The sequence below is a fragment of the Lissotriton helveticus genome, chromosome 3_1 (genome assembly GCF_964261635.1).
Source record: "Lissotriton helveticus chromosome 3_1, aLisHel1.1, whole genome shotgun sequence".
NCBI classification, from domain to species: Eukaryota; Metazoa; Chordata; class Amphibia; order Caudata; family Salamandridae; genus Lissotriton; species Lissotriton helveticus.
The window spans coordinates 547,065,667-547,085,999 of NC_136061.1; the positions used below are offsets into that span (position 1 = coordinate 547,065,667).

The 20,333-nt window shown below is 42.2% G+C and overlaps 1 protein-coding gene across 9 annotated transcripts in view; it reads right to left on the bottom strand.

Annotated features, from left to right (window-relative positions):
* BOLL (boule RNA binding protein) overlaps positions 1–20,333 on the bottom strand; it is a 1,385,263-nt gene that overhangs the window by 843 nt on the left and 1,364,087 nt on the right. The window lies entirely within an intron of this gene.

Here is a 20,333-nt window from a genome sequence, read left to right on the forward strand (position 1 = left end):
AGGGTAGAAGTCACTATGCACATACTCTGTAATAAGCTCACACTGGAGCAGTTTGGAAGCCAAAAAATAATTGTGTTTCAAGTAAACGTTAAATAGCCTTGAGACAAAGTCTTCCAATGAGTAAAACATTATTTTTTTAAATGTACGCCAACACTATAGTGCCCACATCATGTTTCATGAGTCCAGTTTTAAGAAATTAAACTTAAAATTGTAATTGTCAACAATTATCTTTTGATTCTATGTCAGGACTGGAGGCTTGCGATTATGCATGATCTTTCTTCTTTTAGTAGCTCAGGAGCCCATCAGTTAACATTAACCCCTTTGCTGTTAGCCCTCCCTCCCCCTTTACCCCTGTGCTAAGCCTTTTTTTGGCTATTTGGGGTAGTTGGCACTTCGGCCCCTGTAACCTTTTGTACACATAAGGTATCCATGACAAATTTGAGTCCTTTTCTTCCAACATCTTGAGGATTATAAATGTAACCCAGGGTTTGTGGATTCCCCTTGAGGGAACCGAGAAATTGGCCAAAATACAGCACATTTCTTTTTTTTGGGGGGTGGGGGAGGGGATGGGAAAAAAGTGCTACAAAAGAAAGCGTCTGTTTTTCCCCCCGCCAAAAGCATCAATAAAGCTTTTGTGCTGCTAAAATCACCATCTTTCCAGCTTAGTCAGAAAAACAACATTTTCTACACAGTTAAGGCATTTTAGTGGTACATATCCCATTTTTCCTAATTTTATGTTCTTTCAAACTCCTTTCAGTTAGTGGTAGTAATGAGTGTAAGAGTAATAATGGATTCTGGAAAAACTATACATTTCTGCAAATTAGACAACATTCTGAATTCAGCAAGGGTCATTAGTGTAGATCCTTCAAGTTTTTTTATATAGAAACTAACAACTGAAAAAATAAATTGAAATTGAGTTGACAAAAACAGCCATTTGTGTCAATGTTTTCACCTGCAACTTCTTGTAAGTAAGGCAGATTTTTAAAATCAATATGCCGTTATGTCTGCTGAACCCATCTGGTTGCGGGGATATATAGGCCTTGTAGGTTCACCAAGAACCCGAGGTACCCAGAGCCAATAACTGAGCTGCGTATTGCAATGGTTTTGCATTGTGTACTGTGTATATAGCAATTCATTAGGTAAAATATAAAGAGTGGAAGATAGGTACCAAGGAAACATATATATTTCCGAAATGGGAACAAAATATAGAGTTTAGAACCAGTGGTTATTTGCACATCTCCGAAATTGAGGGCACCCATATAAGCATTTGAATTAGAGGTCATTTTCAAAATCACTTCTTTTTACACATTGTCTTACATTTGGAAGGCAGAAATGCAAAGAAAGTCAAGTGGTAATAACATGTGTTCTCAAATTCTGTGTTCCCCTAAGTCTCCCGATAAAAATGGTACTTCACGTATGTGGGTAGGCCTAGTACATGGGACATGAAACGGCTCAACACGCAACGTGGACACATCACATTTTTCCAGTGAATACTGACCCTTTTTGGCTCTGTAGATTTTGGACCCTAACTCAGCTGGCACCTAGGGAAAACTAGCACACTTATACATTTTTGGAAACTAGACACCCAGGGGAATCCAGGATGGGGTGACTTGTGTGGCTCTCACTAGGTCCTGTTACCCAGAATCCCTTGCAAACCTCAAACTTTGTCAAAAAAACAAATTTGCCTCACATTTCTGTGATGAAAAGTTCTGGAATCTGCGGGGAGCCACACACTTCCATCTACCCAGCATTCCCTAAATTCTCCCGATAAAAATAGTACCCCACTTGTTGTGGGTAGGCCTAATGCCCGTGACAGGAAACGGACCAAAACGCAACGTGGACACACCACATTCTTCCAGTGAAAACGGACCCTTTTTCGCAATGTGCCTAGCTCTGGATTTTGGACCCTAGTTCAGCCGTCACCTAAGAAAACCTAGCAAACTTATACTTTTTTTAGTATTAAATCGTTTACATTGACAGCATATAACGCAGAGAACAAAGTTGAAGTGTCTACAACCCAATGGGCCGGCTAAGTATAGTAAGGATATGCAAATCAAATCACAATACAAATATGAGTTCTGAATATTAAACGCAGCAACTTCTTCAGGAATGTAGCGAGCTATAAACAGTGTTGAAGGCTGGCTATAAAGCAGTTGAGCAGCAAGGAGGCTCAGGAGTTGCTTGTTGTCCCTTTAAGGGCTTCAGGCACATTGTAATAGTCTGCGTAGCAACGTTAATCGAAACAAAAACACAGGCAAACTATAAAAATCCCTCCCAACGCTTCTGACCCGCAGTGCGATTTCGAGGAAGGGCCGTGGAAAGGAAGGAGTACATTTCAGAGATGAGTTGTTTGTCGTCTTTCTTGGACATTAGTCATTTTTCGAATGGCAACAACGGGTGGTATGCTACGGAGCACATTGCGGTGTTAGAGATCCAGTGAGTCATCTAGGAGTGCAAATACAAATCAGACGTGAATAGGTTGTAGTCCGATTGAAGTTCCTTAACCCCATGCGCGCTGCGGGTTTTCCCGCTGTGCGCTGACTTTTGCGAAAAGCAGCGATTCATGACGAGCTCAGCTCGTCATGAGCGTACGACAGGCGTAACTCATGACGAGCTGAGCTCGTCATGAGCGTGGAAGGGGTTAAAGGGAATAAGGCCTCTGAGATCGAAAAGGTGCCCTAAGCGTTTACAGCCCCCCTCGATCCATCGTGAAGCAGCGTCGTTATTCACCCCTGGCTGAAAGGCAGGGTTCATGAAAAGCGGCGTCATGGGAGAGAGAAATGTGTTCAGGTTGGCCTTCCGGGTGACTTTGTCCCAAGCAAGCAACGTGGGACGCGTAACAGAGGAGGAGTAAAGGCCACAAGCAAGATCTGGTCACGGCATCCATATGCCTCGCCAGATGTGGTGACCCGCTACCGTCTGGTCCATAAAGACCCAATATTTCTCAGTCATGGGGCAGTTCCGCTCCACCACGAAGCGTAACTGTGAAGCGTGGATATATTGCGTAAGGTTAGGGAAGGCGAGAGCACCAAATTTCTTAGGACGTTGAAGCTGAGTTTTCCGTAGCTGCGGTGCGATCGGGCCCCAGACAAATCCCTCAATCACTGATTTTATCTGCCGTAGGGTGTGTTGGGGGGGGGTTCTAATGGCAGTGTTTGGAATAAATACAGAGCCCGCGGCAGTACGTTCATTTTGACCGCAGACAGTCTCCCAAACCAAGTCAGAGGAAGGCGGTGCCATCGATTTATATCTGCGCGGATCCGTTTCAAGAGGGTCGAGTAATTCCGTTCTGCAGTCTGCACCAAGCTTTTGTGGAAGACCAGCCCCAGGTATGTAATGCCTTCTGTTACCCACTCAAAGGTAAAGCTATTGAGGAGTGTTCTCTCCGTCAGCGGAGTGGCAGTGAGATTGAGTACTTGTGATTTCATCATGTTAATTTTAAAGCCGGAGAACTGACTAAACATCTGAAGGTCGTGCACAATAGCCGGCAGAGAGGTCAGCGGGTGTGCCACCGAGAAAATGAGGTAGTCTGCGTAAAAGCTAATAAGGTGCTGGTCTAGGCCAAAGGAGACACCGTGTACAAGGGGGTTGTCCCGGAGTCGCTGGGCTAACGGCTCCATGTAGAGGGCGAAAAGCAGGGGAGAGAGGGGGCAACCTTGCCTTGTACCGAGCCCCACTTAGAAATGGTCAGAGAGGAAGCCATTGACCCGCACCGCCGTCTGGGGCGCACTATAGATCTTAGACTTTTTTTAAAACTAGTCACCCAGTGGAATCCAGGATGGGGTGACTTGTGTGGCTCTCATTAGGTTCTGTTACCCAGAACCCCATGCAAACTTCAAACTTTGTAAAAAAAAAAGTTTCCTCACATTTCTGTGTGGAATGTTCTGGAATCTGTATGGATCCACAAACTTACATCCGCCCAGCATTCCTCAAAGTCTCCAGATAAAAATGGTACCTCACTTGTGTGGGTAGGTATAGTGCCCGTGACAGGAAAGGACCCAAAACGCAACATGAACACATCACATTTTTCCACAGAAAAGTGAACTTTTTTTAAATGAGCTAGCTGTGGATTTTGGGCTCTAGCTCAGCCGGCACCTAGGGAAACCCATCAAACTTATACATTTTTTTAAACTAGAAATACAGGAGAATCCAGGATGGGGTGACTTGTGTGGCTTTCACCAGATTCTGTTACCCAGGGATCCACCAGATTCTCCCCTTTCCAATGCTACCTCTCCCGAATGTTTCGGTGCTCAAGGGCCTGAGATAGCCCCCCCGAGCACCAAAACAGTGAAACTGAAACTATGTTTCAGTTTCATTGTCAATGTAATGACGGCAGCACGCCATGCACGCGATCGTCATTACTTTGAACAACAAAAAAATGCTCTTCCAAACTGGTGCTCATGACGGAACCATTTCGTCATGAGCACCAAAGGGGTTAAACCATACAACAACGTTCTGGGACTACTTATACCATGAATCCCAAACTTGAGACAAACTGTTCACCAATTACAGCACCTTCTTTCCATGTAAAACAGCCCACAAGGAAAATTACTTTCACTTTCTTCGCTGCTCAGCAGACAGATAAGGACTTTTCCATATGGGGGGTTTTATATCGAAACACAATACTTTACTTTTTTTTCCATTTCAAATTTTGGTAATGGCTATACGTAATGACATGATCTTTGCCACAGGACTGTTTCCATTTTGCTAAGTCACTGTAGTGAGTATGTGTGCAAACAGCTTTGCATGGGCCTGGCTACTGCACCCCTTACATCTGAGGGTGCACTGGCTGCCAGCAGGAGTTTCCATGATAAAGCTCATCTCCGCTCATTATTGATCTCGCAGTAAGAATGAGTGAGAGTGAGAAACACGTTTAATTAGAGGAAGTGTGAGGGGTTGTATGGAGTGTAACGTCGCACTTGCTCCTAACGTTCTTTCCCTTTCGCTCCCCAGAGTAGCAAAGCTCTGGTAAGACAGTTGTGCCCAATTTTAAATTGCCCAAGTGTATTTTTTACGCTCTTCTTGGTCTTCCAGTGTGCAAACTGTAGCAGTTACATCGAAATTAAAGTGCTTACAGTAGGGAGTATTCTAAAGTTTCTTCTATACAGTTAGTCTGTCCGCTGTTCTAGATCTCAATACTAGAGGTGAACAGTTGTGCTTTCTACAGATCTTCACTTCAATCAACGTTTCCTTAAGATTGAGATTTATACAGGACGTTGCTAGGCTCATGACAGAGGACACTGCTCATACGGAGATGTTGCTCGCTGAGGTTGACTCTGTGGCGAGGGCGCTGCTTTCCAGGAGATGCCACCAGTAACACAGCGCTAGCCAGAGGTTTGTTTGGAGTGGGTTGGAGCAGACCGGAGTGGGCCGGAGCAGACCTACGCCTTGCAGCTTGTGTACCAGGCCCTGAGGGATCGATTTACATGGCCAGCCCGCGGTGGCTTTCCCATGCCTTGTGGAGGAGTGGTTGCCAGGAGAATAGTTTAGGCCAGAGATTGGCAGTGGGGGATTATGTGTGTGGTGGGTTTTCTGCCCTCTACTCCCACCTCCCCTGTAAGAAAAACAGCAAGCAACCAAAGAGCGCCTATAACTAAGGGACAGTTGATCTTAAAGCAGGGGAGAGCACATTAGGTGATTTCAGTGGAGGTAGCCCTGGGTCCAGAGGCGGCCATTCCAGTGAGTTGGTACGGCTTGCAATCTGTGGCTTCGCCTGAATTCCCCCTTCCTGTATCTTCCCATGCTTCCTGTGTTGTATATCAGGATCAACTGGATTCATAGTGTCATGAGTTCCCTGTATGGCCGATTGTAGTATTCCCTATGTTGGCCTACCTGTACACGTTGTAGTCCTCTTTTTCCTTTGCAGACGTTACTATATAAACATGCTTGCCTCTGTTTCACATTGTACTTTCACATGGAACCTGCATGTCTTTTGGTGTTCTGTTCTTTTCCTGGGATTTAGTCTGAGCACCACCGACTAGGTCCAACAACAATGTCCCTTATTATTATTTCTGGCCAGGCACTATCATAACACAAGAAAGGCAGCTGCTGTTTATGCGCAAGCATGTCCTATCATATAGTTGAGTACCTGAGCCAAAAAGACACACATGGAATTAGAGTGCTGAGACAATAGCACTGCCTCCGCTGAGATGTGGAGTGTCAGTCTGTTTTTGATAAGGTATGGGGTCCGCTAGTAATACCAGAGATCTTTTGTATAATCATTTAGCTTTAGTAGCAGGGGGTGGGGGTTAGGTCACTCTTTCCTATAAAATGACAATGCTTATCATGTTGTCTGGATCATTAACCCTGCTAACAGTATTTTCATTATGCATTTGTCTTCTAACTGTGGCACGTATACTGCATTTCAGAGCACAGTAGTTTAAATAAATATTCTAAACTTAGTTTGTATTTCTTGTTTATCTCATTGTGGACATGAATGAATGAATGAGAGAGCGGAAGGGAGCGTCCTGTTACCGCCATCCCTGTGAAGATTGAGAGTGTTGTGTTCTGGGGGAGCCAATTCAATTGTTTCTCTGGTAAGGTTAGAAGGGTAAATGAGGCACTGTAGCTAGTCGGACCCGGACTCATGCACACTCGGTTGGTATGGTGACTCAGTCCCTAAATACTAATGCTCTATGGTTCAAAGCATAGTTCTGTTCCAGAGCAGAATCCCTGAAACAAGGCGCCACCAATGTGTGGTCTGGTACTTCCTTGTGGGAACCCCGACTAGTGCTAGTCCACAATACCCTGTGCACAATACCTTTATCATCGAGACATCTGTGGTGTTCGAGGTTTCTCCTCCACAGTTCGTAGGCAGCACCTAGTTCTGGTGGTTTTTCAAGCCTGAATATTAAAAGTTTTTTTGCCCTGCTACACTAAGAATCTTTTTCTCATTAGCTATGGCTCAACCTGTCAATATTAATGTTAATTGCCATCCAGCAGTTACTCAACATTTGCTTCAACATGGAGTCCCTAATGCGGGAGCTTCTGTGATTTTTTTAGAGGCAGATACCGCTAGCTGCTTTGAGGTTTTTTATTCATGGGTCACTTTTCCAGCTGTGAACGCTAATGACCTTTTCATGAATATTCTGTGCCTCAGGCACCTGGTGCTTATTGTCCCTATGCACTTCTTGAAATTCACTTACATTCTGGGAACACCAAACTTGGTTTAATAGCGCCCTTCCCATATCCTTGGGACTGTTCGAATGGGCCCCTTAAGTAATGATGGGGCCACATGGCCAACGTTAGGGGGCTATGCCCCATATCTGGATTTAAATGCGCTCAATTTAGTTTGTGCTTTATATAATATTCTAGTAGATCCATACAGAAGTCCTACACAATTCATTTCTTGTACTATGTTAGCTGGTCGAGCCAGGATTGCCCTGCAGGCACAAGCACACCAGCCTGCTGGGCCCATAATTAGTCCTGTTAATTTAGTTATGGGCAAATGATCCACGAATCGTGAAGAAATCCCATTTTGGATTTCCCAGGAAATAGATCAACTAGAAGCTGGGTTTCCCCTTACGGGACAACAAGACAAGCACTGAAATCTTACCATGTGCTTACCCAATTGTCTGGTCCCACTATGGCTGACTGCAACACCTGGATGACCATTTTTGACACAGTTAACAATCTTTGTCATGGCACTGCCATGATGGCTGTTCTACCGAACGTCCTCAAACAGATACAGAATGAGCATGGGGCAGGTCATGCCCTCGATTTGGGGATGAAACCCATAGGAAATGTTCTTGTTGCGTCAGAAATTATTCTTTCTACTGTTAAACGTGAAGCAGCATCTTTGGCCATATGCCAACGACTTGCTGAGCTGGCAATAGCCGACCGCGAATGCGAGTTGCCTCTAATTATTGCTAATTTGTATACGTCTTTAGGATGCAATAGTTTGGGGGCCAGACCTGCGGTTCCACCTTTAGGCAAACCTGGTTCCGACAAGGATCCCAGGCCAGCTTGTGATTTTCCTAAAAACCCATCAAACAAATCTAAACAACAATAAAAACCTCGACAACGCAGAGGAACTCTGCCCCCAAAAACCTCTGAAAAGCAGAATGATTTTCGTGATCGCAGAAAAGTTAAAACTCCTGACAGGTATGAGATTTCTAATCCACATTCTCCTCATTCCTTTCAAGAATCGTCTGATCGACAGTGCGATAGAGGAGGGCGAAATGATCGCAGACAAGAAGAGTATGTGCAACCGAAAAAGGGAGACACAATGCTCGTCTAACGTGAAGAAAAAGAAAGAGGCTAGACCTCCTCCTCATAAAGGCTCTTTTCAGAAGAACAAAGATGCGGCATTAACAGCGAAATATGCCACAGACGGTGAGAACCCTGTTCCTGAACAGAAGTTAGGCGGTGACTCTCCTCAACAGCGCAGTAGAAGTCACAACAGTATGCCGGAGTCTGCAGCAATTTTTGGTGGCAAAAGCAACTGGAACATTTATTACAGTTGTAATCGCGTACACCGCTTAGTCCCCCCCGGACAAATGCTATCATTCAGATATTCAAATTGAAGGTGACATTGAAAGCACCATTAAAGCAATCTTCTGGGACAATTTAACTACATCATATGACATTCTCTCAGCAGAGGTCGACTGGCCCCCACCTTTTGCTCTTACATGCCCTCATGGTGAGGATGTCATTCTCCTGTCTTTATCACACCATGTCCATGATGAAGTCAGACAAGCGTATGCCTCTGAATAGGCCTTTGCACTGGCCTCTGTGCTTTATAGTAACCCTACAGGTTGGGATAGGGATTCTTGTTACCATCTTCTTGCTATACGGTCCACCCCCCCAGGTACAACTGCAGTATCTTATGAAACGGGATGCTAAACCACCCGTCAAGGAAATTCTTTCCCAACTAGAGTACCAGGGAGCTATAGAACCCAGCATATCTTAAATGAATAACCCTATTTTTCCTGTTCTGAAAACAGATAATTCCTACCACATTGTCATAGATTACAGACATTAAAATAGTCATACACGTACCTTTGCGGTACAAAATACACGCAATACAGCATTCATTAATAATTTAGTCCGCAAAAAGTATAAAACCACGTTAGATATTTCTTTTGTTTTTTTCAGTCACAATTTGGCCCTTGAGAGCTGTGACTGATCTGCATTTTGCACCCTTGGTTTTCATAGGAGCTAAGCTTGACTTCCTATGGGCTACAAGAACAGCCTGGGAGTCTTTGTGGTGCAAAATATGTTGAATCTTCCTGACCTTGACCTGGACACTTTGTCCTACGTGGATATCTACTTAATGGACGACGAGTTGAACCCTCTTGTAGCGAGAGTTGGTTGCATTATTTAGCAATTTGCCGACCTGCGTTTTTTGGGGATATGAGCTTATCAATAAGGGAAAAAGGCTTGCCCCTCATTTTTTGGAAAAGTGTGCTCAATTACAAACAGCAAGTACACTTAAAAAACTGCAGTGTCTACTGGAATTTTTACATTTTGACTATGAGCGGATTCAAATTCTTTATGTCTTGATATGAGCAGATTTGACAGCTTCTAGCTAGATCGGAACACATGGCAACACTTACATGTTTTCAGTCTGACTTACTTGAAACACGCTGTTTGCATACACGTGTTAATACTAAAAACGTAGTCAACCGGATCATACCGGGTGCAACTGGATTTCCTTATGTCACCTTAAAGGAAGGTGAAACAGTACCCATTGCTTATAAATTGCATTTGTATTTACTTGCGGAAATGCGTTTTGCTTCCAATAACATTTGTTTAACTGCTTTGCAGATGGCCATCCTTTAAAAGCAGTCACTTGCTCAAGGTAAATGCTTTGCTGTTGTTTCCCCTGTCCCAGCCCTTGGAGGCTGTTACGAAAGTCAGCATTCTGAATTCTAAAGCCCTCCACCCTCGCTGGATGCAGTGGACTACGTCCTTAAGAACCGTGGATTTGTAATTAGTCTTTGACCCTCAGGAATTTTAGCAGTATGAACATGTTTATCCTTTACCTTCTTCAGTTCTGCCTCTTGCCCAGTATAAATTCACCATTTATACTGATGGTTCTGCACAGCCTGCTACAGGATCTAAACAGCAATATTCTGCAGCATGCGCCATCGTTCTTGGAGCTATCTCGGATGGCGTTTTTCACCCTCATATTACTCGCACACAGTCTCTTGGAGACTGCATTGCACAATTGGCTGAATTGAAGGCTTTGCTTCTTGCACTTGAAAATGCAGACCCTAGATTCCCCAAACTTATAGTGTGTGATTCGTATTATTGAGTACAATCTTTTAATGATAATTTACGATTTTGGAAATAAAATGGTCACAAAGATTCAAAGGGAAGCACAATCAAACACAAGATGCTTTGGGTTAAAGTGGCAAATGTTAAGGATAGGTTGCCACACACTCATATTATACATACATTGAGCCAAAAAAGTGTAGGAGCAGATGTGGTAGGGAATTCTTTGGCTGACTAATCTGCAGTTGCCACAGCTAAAATAGCAGCGATAACTCACTTTAAGACTCTAATCGACAATGATATGTTGGTTGGCGTAAATTCTTTTAAAACTACACCCCCTTAAAGAAGGTCTTCCCTTTTAAATATTCCTATCATTTAAATGACCAGAATATTCCTTTTGTGACTATTCCTGGGGTTGTAAATTGCATGATTCCCAACAACGACCACAGACATGAATTAATTGTGGTCGCACATGAAGGTATAGATTCTACACATGCCGGTGTGGCTGCCACCATTTCACTCTTACAGCAAAGATATTGGTGGCATAGTTTATACCAACAAACTAGAAAATATGTTTTATGTTGTGACATATGTCAACAGAGTAAATGTTCTACTGTGTCTTGTCCACCTCAGACATAACTGTTTACTTCCATCCAGACTTTTGGCTGCATTAATTTAGATCACTGCGGTCCTTTAATTTATGATACTGCGTTCAAATATATTTTGGTTGATTCTTACTCCTCTGGGTTTGGAACCAGCACTTGGCTGACACTCAAACTGTTCCTAAAGATTTGCAACTCTTTATCGTGACATGTGCCTGCTGCGCATTCCACCCGGACCAAGAGCTGGCTTTCGCCTATAAGGCGTACCGTGATTCGATGAAGTCCAAGGGTGTGCAAGTGCGTTTTTCTTCACCGTATAGACCGGAGGGTAATTCTGTTGAGGAGAGAATGAACCGTGACTTAAAGAAGACCTTAAAGACTAGGGTACTAGGTACAGGGCATGGTTAGTTGAACCATCTATAATGGGTTCAACAACAATTAAATAACCTCCCTAAACTATCGCTGGGTGGGCGGACGAAGTAGGAAGTGCTTTTTGGCATCAAGATGTATGTTCCAGAAATTGTGGTGGCTGCCGCAACCTTTCACATATATAACCATTGTGCTGTCTTACAGGACGTAAAAGAGTTCAGTAACGCTCTCTGATAAAAAACATTCACCTACAACTCAACAATCTGCTTCTGCAGTTGCTCTTCCAGTTTCTAGATGGCTTCCGAAAATTGATCTGGTTCGCAAGAAGGTGGCCATCAAGAAAGAATTCGACCCAACGTACCGTGCTTCTGTTCCGGTCCTTGGCCTTCAGGGTACATGAACTGTGATTGTGCCACCACTTCCTGATTCTAAAAACAAGCGCTTTGTCTCCATTGAACAAGTCAAACTACACCATGTGGCCGATATTTAATAGTATGCAACTTGATAGACACTCATTTTTGCAAGACTTTTCTCTGCAGCCTGGGAGCGCCATCCATGCTGATACTCCCCGGCTGAGGGAGAGGCTGAGTCCTCCGTCAACAATTTTCCTGACACACTACTTGCTTCCAATATCACGTCTTCTACAGCAGATGTTATTTATAATGATCCACTGTTGGTGAGTCCATGCGAGTTGGCCTTTCCAAATCTTAGTGCTGCGTCTCATCCTCCTGTGTTTCAGCTGAGTACCTCTGGGTACTATATGGATCAAAACAATTTTTTACCAACAGTTCTTCTGCTGTGTACACACCTGAGGCACGGATCTGTGTTTTAATTTCCAGGTTAAAATGCACTTATCTAGTCCCTCCTTGGATATATGTCTGGATCATACTTTCCTTGGTTTTCTTGTTCATGTGGATTGGATTTGTGACTGTTTTCTTCCTATTGATCAAGTCATTACCTCCCGGAAAGTTCTGCTATAGAACTGGTCGACAGGGTGTAGGCCCCCACATTGTTCATGACATAAAATTTAAATAGACTTGTCCCACATTAACATTGTGGCTGTTCCAGTGACTGATGGAATTGTTTTGGCTAAAGTTCCTTTCAACATATTTGGTCTGATGGAGATCCTGCAGATAGCATATGTGTTCAAAGTTTCAATTGGTGATGTAATAGTATCTGGGTTACATTCAGATGATTGGGATGTTGACAATGTCAATTCTATGCTATTTGAATTAGAATATTATACTGTTTTTGAATCGGAAGGTCTATACCTTAATTCCACAAACTATGCTGATATGTTTTGATTCCATCATTATGGACACCATTTCCTACATAGAACTAGACATCATCCTCATTTTAATTATACCCAATGGGAACATTGTCCAACTCCCCTCCAGAATGTTCCAAAAAGCAAACATATAAGTATACCTATTTCACAGGATATGACGCTTCAGACCTCACAGCATATTATTTTTAATTAACTCCAATACCACCAAAAAAAGATAAGCTTACTCAAACTAAGCTTATATATACTACTATGTTCATCAATCAGCTAGCCCTCAAAGGTTATAATTACTGGAAGGACACCATTGATTTGAAATTGATTTGGGGTACTAAGTCCTGGCCGGTTCAAGGCACGGAAACTTTATTTTGGGCCTGTTTTATTCCCACACAAATGATTTGTGTGTGGAAACAATCCAGTAGAGTACTTGTATGGGATTGGCTAAAATTCAATAAATGAATGCCCCTACCATTCATTCTGTTGCCGGCTTTGATAATTACCAGAATTTTATAAATTACATGGAAGAACACATAAATGGCAAGGTGCAAAACAGTTTATTTAATTCTTCCTTTTCGAGTCCTGGTGGGTGGTTATTATGGCCAGTAGACATTAACGGTTGTCATCCTGGTTTTCTCAATTCCACACCTAGGTTTAAATCAAGTAGACCTGATCCTTGATATTTACAGTCAAACACATTCTGGTACTATTACCACTTATTTGGCAGGGAAGTTATGTCAACAATAGTTACAACATTTCACACTGTCTGCAGTAAACAACATCATTCTTTTTTGTCAGAGGATATGAATTTATCAGATTTTCTTTTAGGTCCTAATTCCACACGTTCTAAAAGATTTACATATGCTACCTATATTGAAATTTGAAAATTATCCCAGATGGAAGCTGCTGCACACTTAAGACAAACTGACAAAGATAATTTGGATAAAGGGCTTGCTGTTGTTGATAAAGGTATTAATAAGTTGTCATCTTGTACCTATACCTTGAAGAATATTGTATCAAAGTGCAAAGTGACATGTCAACTCTATCATGGGCAAAGTCAGCTTAGATCTATTATGCAGTTTAGTTGGACACTTCAAACACTTAAAAATGGGCACGTTCCATGGCATTACTTGAATTGTACGAATTTGTTTACACCTTTTAATTTAACATATAGGCAACAATTAATGGCCTTGAAAGACGCGACCTACACAACGTTACATTTAGAAAAATTAGAACAACTCCCATACACTATTACTGAAACGCTTTAGACAGTGTTGTTAATACACAGAATTATTTCACTGCCTATTTCGACATTTCAATACGCAGCTTGCATGAAATATTTTTCTGTAGTTAGATACGAACCCCTTGGTAAACTATGGTCACTCCCCTTTCCCTTTCATTGTGAACGTAGTGACAAGGACGTTTTTATCACTGGAGAAGAATGTGTTTCTACCGTCAGACAGTCACTTGTTTGTAAACATGTAAAAATGTACCTATTGGGCGCCCAATATTGCTTGCTTTTTAAAAGGAATCCCTGGTCCGCAATTCTCCCTTTCATTACGATACTAACATGAGTTATCTAATGCTTATTGATCAAGCTTGTTGCGGAATGTGGGCTGGAGTCCTGTGTATTATGTCTGTTTCCCAGTTAGTCACTTGTTGTTTTCCCCTCTGCATGGGATAGTAGATAGCTCACTGTGGCCTTCCATTCCGACTTTGAAGGCAGACTTCAACAAGCTGAGCAGACTCAAAGCGCAATGGATGTTCCTTTTGTGGACACCTTGGAAATAGCATTGCTCCAGCATTACTGTGAGTGACTTCATCATATTTTTGGAATGCTTCTACTACCAGTACTGGATCTTGATTGGTCTTTGCCATTCAGCCCTGCCTGGTTTACCTGTGTGCAACCAGTGTTCCAATGCATCTGGAGTCCCTTTGAATCAGCACTGAATATATGCCTTGCTTAGTAGACAGTCGCCTTGGACTGCTAACGAGTTCCTTAGCGACCCATTTTTAGAACTATGCTTTGGGTTTGCGACTACTGCACAATGCAAGGTTTGAGTCTTTAACATACGAAATCTGTGCAACGGCATATGGATCAGAAGAAACGGCCTCTACTAACATGGATGCAGGTTGCTTGATAATTGTCTTGGCATCGACTGAAACCGAAGAGCATGTTTGTTCTTTGCCGCTCGTGACTTGGGCTGTTGACCATTATAATATGCTGAGTCGGATTCCTTGATGGAGTCTTTGGCCCATGAAATGGGGACGAACAATATGGATTCCTCTGAAGCACCTTGATTAGAATTTTTTTTATAAACTTGCCATTTGTTTCTAAATATCATGTAAAAACATTTTTATTTGTTTATATTTTTTTACAACAAATGCTTTGAGTATGTTCACCTATTGACTACACTAATAATACATAATATCCCTATTATCCCTCCAAGGGGAGGGTGTCCTGCGTTTTCTACATGGCCCATTGTAGTTTTTCCTATGTTAGTCTAACTGTACACGTTGTAGGCCTCATTTTCCTTTGCACACATTATTATGTGAACAGGCTTATCTCTGTGCCACATTGTACTTTCACACATAACCTGCATGTCTATTCGCATTCTGTTCTTTTCCTGGGATTTAGTCTGAGCACCACCGACAAGGTCAAACAACAAGGTCCCTTGTTATTCTTTATGGATAAAAGTAGTTGGAAAAGGTACAGCACTGATTGAATCAGTAAGCAATTTGCAGCATGAATATATATAAATTGCTGAGAGCGAAGAGTTTGAGGTATCTACTGTTGGACCCATGAAGGGGACTCATGAAGGCACGCCAGATATACATGAATTAACCAACAAGATTAATTCTCTGGGTAACGTTTCAAACTTTGCCCAATATTTGTCAATGTTGAATCTCCTTTCTCCAATGCAAGTAACTTTCCATGGAATGTTAAATACTCTGGTCTCGAATAACACAAAAAATGTTAAGCTTATCCAACTGCTTGAAACCGTTAGTAAATCATTAAATGCTGTAGCTAAAGATTTTTCCATGGGGGACGGGCCAAACAGTATTATTCTCAAATCGGGCCCGTTGTCCATTCCCCAAGATGAGGTACACCTTACTACTGACATCGTAAATGATAGGATCTTTGTTTCAAGATGCCCCTATCCAGTTTTGAGAAGAGGAAGTTTATTTGGGAAAAAAGGGTTTTATTTAGGTGTAGTGTTGCATCACTGTGGTCTGTGGGGAGAAAGAGAGATCAAGAAAGAAGGGGTGGTAAAAGTTATAAGGATCGTCCAAAATAATGTGATAAACCCCCCTCCGGTCTACTTTTTAAGTCCCAACCTTAAAAGCTCCCCCAAATAGGGGGAAAAAGTACAAAATGGAGAAAAAAAGGCCACTGATGGACAATCTGGTAAGAAAAGCCAGGAAACCCAAGTAAAGTATTTGGTGAAAGGGAGAAGGAAAAGTAAGGAATACACAACAGTGATAAATGAAGTAGTTGGGGGTATAAACAGCAAAAATATTAGGATGTTTGGAATTCCAAAAGCACCAAGAGTCCAGGGGGAGATCCTCTCCGAACTTGGTAGATTGTGTACTGAGCCTGCTAAAAGTTAATTTTTAGCTGCAGCTAAAAGAAAATCTTTAACAGGTCCAAATAATGATGGGTTAGTTCAGGATGGAGATTGATCGTAAGATGATGAGTCCACCACTGTTACTTCTAAAGGTACAATATAGAATGAATAGGAGGCAACCAGTTAGCCAGCCCCTTAACAGTTCTAATCGGATAAAGGTATTTGCCAATATTAAAAGATTAAGGAATATCTCTACAATGGACTGGACATTGGCTGGCTTTAGGGAGGTCGATGACAAGGAGGTAAGAAAATAAGTTACTTACCTATAACTAAGGTTATCCAGTATTACTCTCTTTCATAGATTCACATGCTTGAATCATTCTCCGTCGTTGATATGGGAGTCCCATAGTAACATAATCAAATAGTAATTAACCAATACCATAGGCTATAATGGCCGTAGGTCTTGAATTTAATAGCCTATGTCCTTTCTCAAAAAGAACAAAACTTTAAACACAATCAGCTGTCAGAACCCTCTAGAACACTCCCAGCAGAGGCAGTTTCCCTCAGATTTTCTAAGCAAAAGTGGGAAATAATTTTCCCATAACGGAAACGAGGGGAGCCTCTATGAGGACAGCGGTTAGCAGGTGAATCCATGAAATATACCAATACTGGATAACTGTTGTTACATGTAAGTAACTTATTTTCTTAACCAGTATTGGGGTATCTTTCATAGACTCACACGCTTGAATCAGAATATCAAGCAGTAAGGTAAGAAATAATCTTGTTTGTAGTGGATGGGGAGAGACAGGTAAAACATTTTCACATAACCTGTATAGAAAACAAACACATTTGTAAATATCCATATACCATCATAATATTGCAAGTGTTGTTCCATATCTAGTTTGAGTAAGGTAAAATGTATCTCACATATTTCAGAATACAGAATATGAGGATATATATATATACACACACACACACATATACATATATCTTTAGAGAAGACACACAAATGTACTTGTATATGTGAACTTTTTTTTCTTTTAGAATCCTATACGTATACTAAGTGAAACTTCCCAAGAGGTTTAAAAATAGCATAAAGTCTGGTAAAACAGTCAATGCAAAACAAAAAAAAAATTAAAAAAATAAAATATATATATATATATTTTCGAGCACCGAGTCCACCATAAATGCTGAGCACTCCTGGGTGGGTGCCTGTCTGGATCCACGGTGGTGGAACCGCGACGAACATCAAGCTCCAAACTTCAAAAGAAGAGACGGCACTCACGAGTGAGGAGAATAACCCATTTTTATTCTCGGGTTACTGGAACAGCCAATTCGTTTCGGCATATGCCTTTATCATCAACCCGAGAATAAAAACAGGTTATTCTCCTCACTCGTGAATGCCATATCTTCTTCTGAAGTTTGGTGCTTGATATATATATATATATATATATATATATATATCCACTCTCCAGTGCACCTCGAAGCGGGTCACTCGCCGTGCGGGTGCCTAGATGCGGCGGTGCTCCGCAAAATAGCTTCTGCTCCAAAAATCCCTTCTTCAAACGAACAAAGGAAACCAGCACTCACGGGGTATGATCTTTCAACACAGCAGTGGATTTATTTTAACAGACGCGTTTCGGAAGTGCTCCTTCGTCAGTGTACCACCACGGGCGTTTGGGAGCAGCCATGTTTTTACATCATTGTGCACATAGTTACAACAAACAAAGGACCACATTGCGTTATTTCTTACAGCGCCATCTCTGAGTATGTCATTTCACAGTTGTTGTGCACATTTCGCATGTATATTATCATGGTACAGCCGCGCTCGAGTATCTTTGCAGCCACACTAGCTTAGTTATCCCCCTCTCCTAGCCAGTGTATATTTCAAAGCCAGGCTGGGGAAAATCTAATCATGCATGTTTACTCTGCATTAACATCACATTGCTTCATAGCGGCACAACTAACATGTGTCGTGTAATCTGGCCGTGGATCGGCTCATGACAACCGAATACTTATGGTTGCCAAGAGTCCTTTTATGTGTGTTGTCGCCGTGTATCGGCACTTCTCCCATATTTCAAAGAAAATAAGAAAACCAACAAGAAAAGAAGACCAAAGTAAAAATAATTGGACTGAGAACGGAGAACGCAAGTCAGAAAAACAAATTCATTCATGTGTGTCTCTCCTTACTTCATATCACATCTCCTCCTCCCCTGTCTACTACCTGTCAGGCTACATACTGTTAACTTCACATTGCCTACGATCCTAGGTGTACTGTAATTTCTTCCCCACTATTTAATCCATGGGGGCTCTTTGTCTGAAGATCAATTATGTAGCGTGACTCTAGTCTTCTTAATTTTAAAACCCTATCCCCCCTCTGCTCTGTGCCGGCACAAAATCGATGCTGAAAAACTCCAACAGATCCCTGTTGCTTTTATGTTTGATGGCAAAGTGTCGTGCCACCGGGTAGCTGAAATCTTTTTTTGCTATGGCACGCATGTGTTCCGAAATTCTAACTTTCACACAATGGATGGTACTGCCTATATACCTTAACCCGCAAAGGCACTTGAGGCAATAGACAGCGTGTGTCGTTTGGCAAGTCATAAACTTGCGTTTCCCTGACTTAAGACCCTTGACTTCATAAGTTAGTACCCTTTTACTATGGGCACAAGCTTTACATATCCCACAAGGGAAGAAGCCCCGCATTTCATGTAGGGTGCCTTGTCTGGGAATAACAGGATCTAAATGACTGCTCACTAAGCAGTCCTTCAGTGAGCGTGCTTTTCTGAAAGTTATTAGTGGCCAATTAGGAATGTCACCTCCAATGATCACGTCTGTTTTTAAAACATGCCAACTCTTCTTCATGATATTCCTCAGAGTTTTTGCATCCTCTGAGAAAGTTGTGATCATACAGAATTTGCCTTAATTTTCTTCCTGTTTCTTCATTTTAGGTTTCAAAAGCTCTTTTCTAGATAATCCCTGTCCCCTCTTTCTCGTGTTCTCAAGGAGTTCTTCTCTATAGCCTCTAGCCTTGAATCTATCAATACTCTCCATAGCAGCCTCCTCAAAGTCGCACTCCCTAGAGCAATTGCGCTTTAGGCGAAGTAGCTCTCCATAGGGAATGCTGGTTTTTAATTTGTTAGGATGACAACTAGAGGCGTGTAGGGTACTGTTCCCTGCCGTGGGTTTTCTGTAGAGGGCTGTGGTCAACTTTCCGTCCTGAATCTCGATTCTCAGGTCTAGATAGCTCACTGCCACTGAGCTGGTCTCACCTGAAAATCGAAGGTTGACCTCATTGTCATTCAGAAACGCTATGTACTCTTCCGCTCTACATTTGGGGCCTATCCAGACTATAAAGAAGTCATCGATATATCGATGCCATGTGACTATGTCTCTTGTCCAGATTTCCTTGTCCGCTGCCCAGACGACCCGCTCCTTCCACCAGCTGACGAATAAATTCGCGTAGCTGGGGGCGAAGCAGGTCCCCATCGCGGGTCCAGATGTTTGTCTATACAGATCCCCCTGGAAGAGAAAATTTTTATTGTACAGACAAAACTCTATAAGTTCCACCAACATGGTGTTGTGTAGTGCGAACTTGAGTGATCTCTTTTGTTGAAAGTATTTCACTGCCTCCATATCCTGCTGGTGATTAATGCAAGTATACAGGCTGGTAATGTCTAGGACAATCTGGGTGTATGTGGATTCCCATTCTAAACTCTCTATGTGATTCATGAAGTCTGTTGTCTCTCTTATGATTTCAGTTGTACAACTGCTTCAAACAGAAAATAATCAATGAATCTTGAGATATTCTCTGTTAAACTCTCCAAAGAAGAGACTATTGGCCTGCCAGGTGGTCTTGTTTTGTTTTTGTGTGCTTTGGGTAAGTGATAAAATGTAGGTAGGATGGGATTAGTAGTTCTTAAAAACAAATATTCTTCCAGGTCAATCATGGATTTGTCATACCATTTTTTTATTAGAATATCCATTTGCTGGATGCTGGTCTGGTACTCATCTCTGGTCGTCAGTTCGTAACACTCTTGGTTCCCCAGTTGGCGTAGGGCTTCCTCGACATAGTAGTCGCGTGTCATCAGGACAATATTGCCTCCCATGTCCGAGGGCTTGCAGATTACTGTTTTGTCCTTTTCCAGGTTCTTTACTGCAGTTCTTTGTGATTTTGTTAAATTTTGCTTGCTTTTAGTTAGCCTCGGTCTTTCTCTCAGCAACCATAAGTATTCGGTTGTCATTAGCTGATCCACGGCCAGATTACACGACACAGGCTAGTTGTGCCGCTATGAA